The sequence below is a fragment of the Gavialis gangeticus genome, unplaced genomic scaffold (genome assembly GCF_001723915.1).
Source record: "Gavialis gangeticus isolate Ggan-Ray unplaced genomic scaffold, GavGan_comp1, whole genome shotgun sequence".
Classification (NCBI taxonomy): domain Eukaryota; kingdom Metazoa; phylum Chordata; order Crocodylia; family Gavialidae; genus Gavialis; species Gavialis gangeticus.
Genome location: NW_017729022.1, coordinates 70,735,433 through 70,741,432, shown reverse-complemented (window position 1 = coordinate 70,741,432; position 6,000 = coordinate 70,735,433). Strand labels below are relative to the sequence as shown.

At 44.1% G+C, this 6,000-nt stretch overlaps 1 long non-coding RNA gene across 1 annotated transcript in view; it reads right to left on the bottom strand.

Annotated features, from left to right (window-relative positions):
* LOC109296121 overlaps nt 1–6,000 on the bottom strand; it is a 637,130-nt gene that overhangs the window by 334,483 nt on the left and 296,647 nt on the right. The window lies entirely within an intron of this gene.

Below are 6,000 nucleotides of genomic sequence, written 5' to 3'. Positions count from 1 at the left end.
CAGATGAGCCTCCATAGACCCTCTGTGACATCTCGGATCCAAGCAAGCAGCAGACTTCCCGAGACAACAGGTCAGGTCAGCAGATTGCTTCCTCCGTCCCACCACCACAAATTGTTTCTTCTTGGTGACTATCATCTCAATCCTTCCCACCTTGGTGAGGCCTGGCCTGTCTTCCTCTACCAATGGAAGGTGCTCCTAACTTCTCTGTTGCTAGGGCTGCACATCTGCTCTCCAGATAGACTGTAGGCGGAGGTGAAGATCTCTGCTTGCTGCCAGAGGTCATAAGCCTCCAGCTTCCATGCTCTTGGATGTCCATGTCCTCTCTCTTCTCTGGTGCTGCCTCTGGTATTTCTTCCTCCACAGTCCTGAAGGTCTTTTCCAGCGCTGAATCAATGAACACCACATGGTGGAAGATACTTCGGAGCCTCGCCACTTCCCCTTGTAGTTCTCTTGCCCATTCCCTGAGATACACCACCAGGAGGCACTGCTCACACCACAGGCACTCCTTGACCTGGCCGCAGTGTTACCTCTAAGCTGTGTGGCATGCATGGCCACGTAGGTGCGCCTGGCAGCACGGCATAAGCACACCGCACAGCTTAGAGGGAACACTGCCTGACCATCACTGGAAGGAACCTGCAAGCCGCAGTTTCTACAGTGCCAAACCTAGACTTGAGTAGAAGCATCGATGGTGAGCAGTCCTATCTGGGCAGGAGCCTCAGAGGTGCAAGCAGAGGCAGGGACAGTGGCTCTGGCATTGCAACATCCTCCAGCCATTTTTCTGGATCTCTTAATCTGCCTTCTCTCTCTTACTGCTCTTCTTCCAAGCACAGCTTCCCTAGAGAGCTTGCCTGGAAGCTGGCCTGTTTATTGCTTCTTGGCCCCAAAGGGTTCCTTTTTTTCCTGCTCCCTCACACCAAGGTGAACAGCTTACCCCTCAAAAAAGGGGGGGAGGGGCACAAACTACCTGCAAACTGCTTACCCTGTTTGCACCCCCTGGTCACCTAGGCAGTCTCCTTTTATACACTGCTGGGCCTGGACTGGTTCCAACCCCTTCTTAGGGCTTCTGTCAGGCCCAGGCAGCAATCACTCAGCAATTGGCAATCACTGTCAGTAACACTCCCAGCTTCTCAGAGCCCAACAGTGTCCTGCGCTGCAGCCAGCTGGGGTCCAGGGGCGGACCGAAGAAAAGCCGGCACCGACATCGATGCACTTTGTAAGTGCATACCAGCACCGATTCACTGCCCGGGGCAGCGAGACACAGATAAAAGCCCCGTGCTCTGGTCCAACTCCAGGACCGGAAGGAAGTCCCTGGCAGTCTAGGGCAGGCTGCAGGATGAGCATGGAAGAGGCAGAAGACGACCAATGATGGCACCCCCATATGGGGAACTACCTCTACCCGCTGAGTCAAGGGAGTTCCCCCAGACATCAAGAGGGGGGATGTGGGTGCCCATCTGGGGAGTGGGTCAAGAAGAACAACGATAAGACCAAGGAGGAACAACAAGGACGGTTACCAACATCAATGCCGGGTCCAAGCAACATTGATGCAACAACAGGTTGGTGCTAAATGGGGTGTAGGGGAGTCGAAGCCCCAAAATCCTTGTGCTACCAAGAGACCGTAGCTGGACACCACTGAACCGGGTGTAACATCAGTCCCTGAGAGAGAGGTTTCCATCAAAGACATGGCAGAAGAGAAGCTTCAGTGGGTCAGGTAACTGGTGCCAGGACAAACTGTCGGCCCACAAGCCTGCAGTTGGCCCAGGGCAACCAGAAAAGCCTAAGCAGGGAGCACGAGACAGGCACAACTGGTTACAGGGGTGTAAAGAATAAAAGTTTGGGCTGCAGAGCTGCCTCTGACCTCTTTTATCAGTAATCTTCTGTGGGTGGTACTAATACCCTACTTGCTAAGTGGGAATGGAGGACCAATGAAAAGGGTAATCATTTAAAGAATTATAACTGGGACCTAATTTTGTGTAACCACTAAGCAAATTGTAATTGTACTTTAATTCTGAGTCTAACCTTGCAGAAGTGATCTCTGTCATAAACAAGCTGTAGTCTTGTCTTTCTAAAAGCCAAACCATCCCAAGTTTGTGGTAACGCTGCAATTTAACCCTCACCAAAGAATACATTTGATACTTTTGCTCTGATATATATTATAGCTAATATATTTATAGTGTAGAAGTCCTACATCTGTCACTTTTTCTCAGAGCAAGACACACACTCTCATATGTATAATATGAAGGAGCTCTCAGTTCCCTTTCTGATATAGTTATTTTTTAGTATTTTATTGTTTATGCTGTGGAGTTAACTTCAGCAAGTCCTGTAAAATATTTTCTTGACTGTATAGCATGGTCATGGTTACAATGGCTGCAGGAAAAAAATAAATACTGGGTACATGCCTGGAATTCTGCTCTATTTGAAGGCAAGAATTCTTGTGGGTGATATCATTTATTGGACCAACTGTATAGTTGATATAGACACAGGCAAGCTTTCAAGTATCCCAGTACCCTATCTCAGGCCTCTTTACTCAAACACATGGTTGTTAGGTTGAGTGACCAGGTGCACAGGTGAAAGATGTAGTTTTCCTAACCCAAAGAAAAAACAGTCCAAAACTGAAAATCTTATTTGATATAGGAGTAGCTGATACTTAATTCCTAACAAAATAACTTGTGGCATAGGAATGTGTCAAGAAAATTAATTATTTTAACCATTCTTGCATTTAGTTATAGCTTAAGTGACAATTACTTTGAAATACTCGTTAATTGCAGGATTTCCTTTTTATATTTTAAACTACTTAGCCCAAAACATTGTTAGAGCTTGTTAAACAACGTGTGGGAGGGTGCTTATGTTCCCCTCTCCCCTGCTTTTACTGTGACATACATGGTGTCCTTGATCTTTTGGATATCGTTCCTTGTAGCTGTGGCTGAGAATCTGTAGTGGTGATTATGGGAATTACTTAGGCTAACAATTAGCTGCAAACACAGGAGACTGGAATTGATGGCCCAGGAGAGCCCTTCCAATCCTACGTTCCTAAATTAACATATTTGTCCATTTTCCCTCTCAGCTAGTTCTTTCAATTTTACTCCGTAAAGTACTGATTGAGGAAATAGGAATACTAGGTCTAGCTGATTGTTATCAACTAAATGAGTTTGGAAGAAATTCAGGAAGAAAATCATTAGCCCTCAGATTCATACAATAAAAATAAAAGTTGCATTTGGCAGTCCAAACTCAAGGTCCTTTGAAAGAAAACTGCTCAGACTCCCTTATTGCAGCCAAATATATCTATTTTGTACGCTCTGACATAAAGTAAGGTATGTTTATGTTTATGCCTTTATACATAACATTTACTACAGACTTCATGTTATCTGTCAGCTAAGAAAAAATAAAATGTTGCTAAAGAGAACTGTTTCTGTTGGGTTCCTTTGAATTTACATTAATGAATAATGGCTTTGTTCTATCAACCTATGGCCCAGGAGCTGAATTCAGCCCACAAAGAGATTTGATCTGCCTGCAAAGCTCAGATATCAGTAGCAATCTGGGGACTGATGGTAGCGGCAGCAGCAGCAGTGAGTTGGCAGCCAGGTTGGAAGCGTGTTGAGGTCTGAAGCAGCTAGTTTAGAAGTGGTTGCTGGCTCACCTTTGAGGTCAGCTGCACTAATTTGGCTTGCCACTCCTGGAAGCTGCTTACTGACCCCTGCTCAATATTATGATATTCCCAACTTCTAGAAATTCCAGTGGCCCAATAAATGCATGAATTGTTTTTCTGAAACATAAACTTCCTCCTAAAGAATCAGACTAAGGTTCCAAAAGCTCTCTATGCTCTCTCTCCCATTACCAACAGGATGCAGCACTTAATGTATGTTTTTTACAACTGTATACATATGATTGTCAGAAGTATACTTGCTTTATTCTAAGTAAACTGAAGAACTGTCAAATGTCAGTACTCTTTACCTTGGAAAATGACTGATGGATGATTCAGCATCTGAGAGAGAATGTCCATATTCATTGTGAATAGGACTAGTAGCAAATGCATCTGAGTTTTCAAAAACTGCCATTTCATTAAAAATAATTTATGCTGGTTTGAAGCTAAAAAATACAATAAATGTGTTCAGAAATATGTCCACGGCCGTTAAGAAATAAAAGAATAGAAATAATTAGAAAAAGCTGACAGAAGACCAGTTTAAAAAAAGTCTTTCAAAGCTCAGTGATAAGAAATAAAATTTTCCTTGTATCAATACCACTACTTAACTCATACTTACATTTTGCCTTTGTATTGTATAATAAACTGGACCTTTATGGAAGTGAACACTTCTAAAAGCAAACAATATAATCTAAGCAAAGCTATCAACATTTGGGTACCTTGTATGTCAGATTATTCCGTGACCTCTAAAACCAAAGGACTAAACATTATGTTTCATAACTTTCCCATTTTTAACAAAGTTGATTCCACTGGCTTGTAATTATTAGAAATAAGTAAACCCACTGCATGAATTACATCTAAGGTCTTGGTTTAACAGAACAAGCAGAGTTGGTTTGAACCTCAGTCCCATTTTCATTCAATCCAAAAGTTCAGAGAGGTTTAGAAGACTGATTTTAATTTACAGTCCCTTGGAAAAATGCGCTGCAAAAATAAAACTCCCATAAAATCTGTTAAAAACAGAATTGTATTCACAGATATATAGATAAAACAAATGTGTGGTTTTTTTCTGTTCTGTGACTTACCCCTCCTCCTAGTTCCATAGCAATTGCACTCTTACTTTAGGAAACATATAGATACGATTTAAGAGAACCCAGCCCCCAGACTGTTTTAGAAGAGCTCTAGGGCTGTCAAACCTCCTTTTTATCCCTAAGCTTCTGTATACCTAACTTATTTTTCCAGACTCTGAAAAAGGACTGCCTTTTTGTAGGGAGTGCATCGCCACACTCAGGGAGTGTACATGCACCCCCTCCCTACCTGTCACCTCTGCTAGCTCTTCACATTCATTGCAGATTCCAGCACAATCTGACAGGCAGTCTTTTGTTATTAGTTCTGGCCTGGAAACCTATGAAAATGTAGTTTGTAAACACAACCACCCCATCAGCAAACAGCTGAAGAGGGATACATGGCAGTCATCACCGGATTTCCATTTCAGGTTGGCCACCTGAGGCTGATGGGCCACCTGAGGCTTCAGCCCCAAAGAACCCAAAAAAGGTTTCCGTCAGGGGTCATAATTAGCTAGTCGCGGGCATAGTGCCATGCCAGCTGCAAGATTGGAGGAAGGACAAGAAGGTCCCAGCCTGCAGGTAACTCTCCCCAGCGGAGAGCCCTGCAACTTCTGTGGACAGATCTGCAGCTAGAGGATTGGACTCATCGCTGAGTCGTAGTAGCGATCCTCCTCGTATCAAGAGACTGCCCCCAACGACACGCCAGCAGCCTAATTTCTTAAAACAGAGGTGTCAAACAGAGATGCCTCCAGGCTTTCAGAGGGGCTGGGAGCATGGGGGTTAAGTCAGCAGGGACGGGCCCCAAAGCCAGGTACAGGGCACAGAGCCTCACTGGGGCCACACCACCACCCTGGGAAGAGCTTCTGATGGATCTCTTCAGAGATGGGGTCCAACAAGCCTGCTTTAACAAGCCTCACAGCAGCAGGCCATTGCCCAGCATTGCAAGGTTCTAAATATGAAATGATCATATTGGGAGCTCACAAACAATCATATTTGCTGAAAAACTAGTGTACACTGAAAAATTAGGCAAATAAGTCTGCAAATAAGTCTTCTTCTCATTTACTTTGTATTGCTTGCTATAAATTGCCAGTGAGTGAGAACTGCATCATTAAACTGAAGCATGTCTTTATTTTGAGGCAAGCAGTCATAAAAAAGTTCTGACAGCAAACCCAAGAGATGGTTAAAACTCTGAGAGTGACTGGGATTGCCTCAAAAATGATCGTTCATTGTTGAAATTATGGTACAAATGCGAAAATTATCGTACACCTGGCTGCCGCTGCCGCTGCCTCCTGCCCCAGG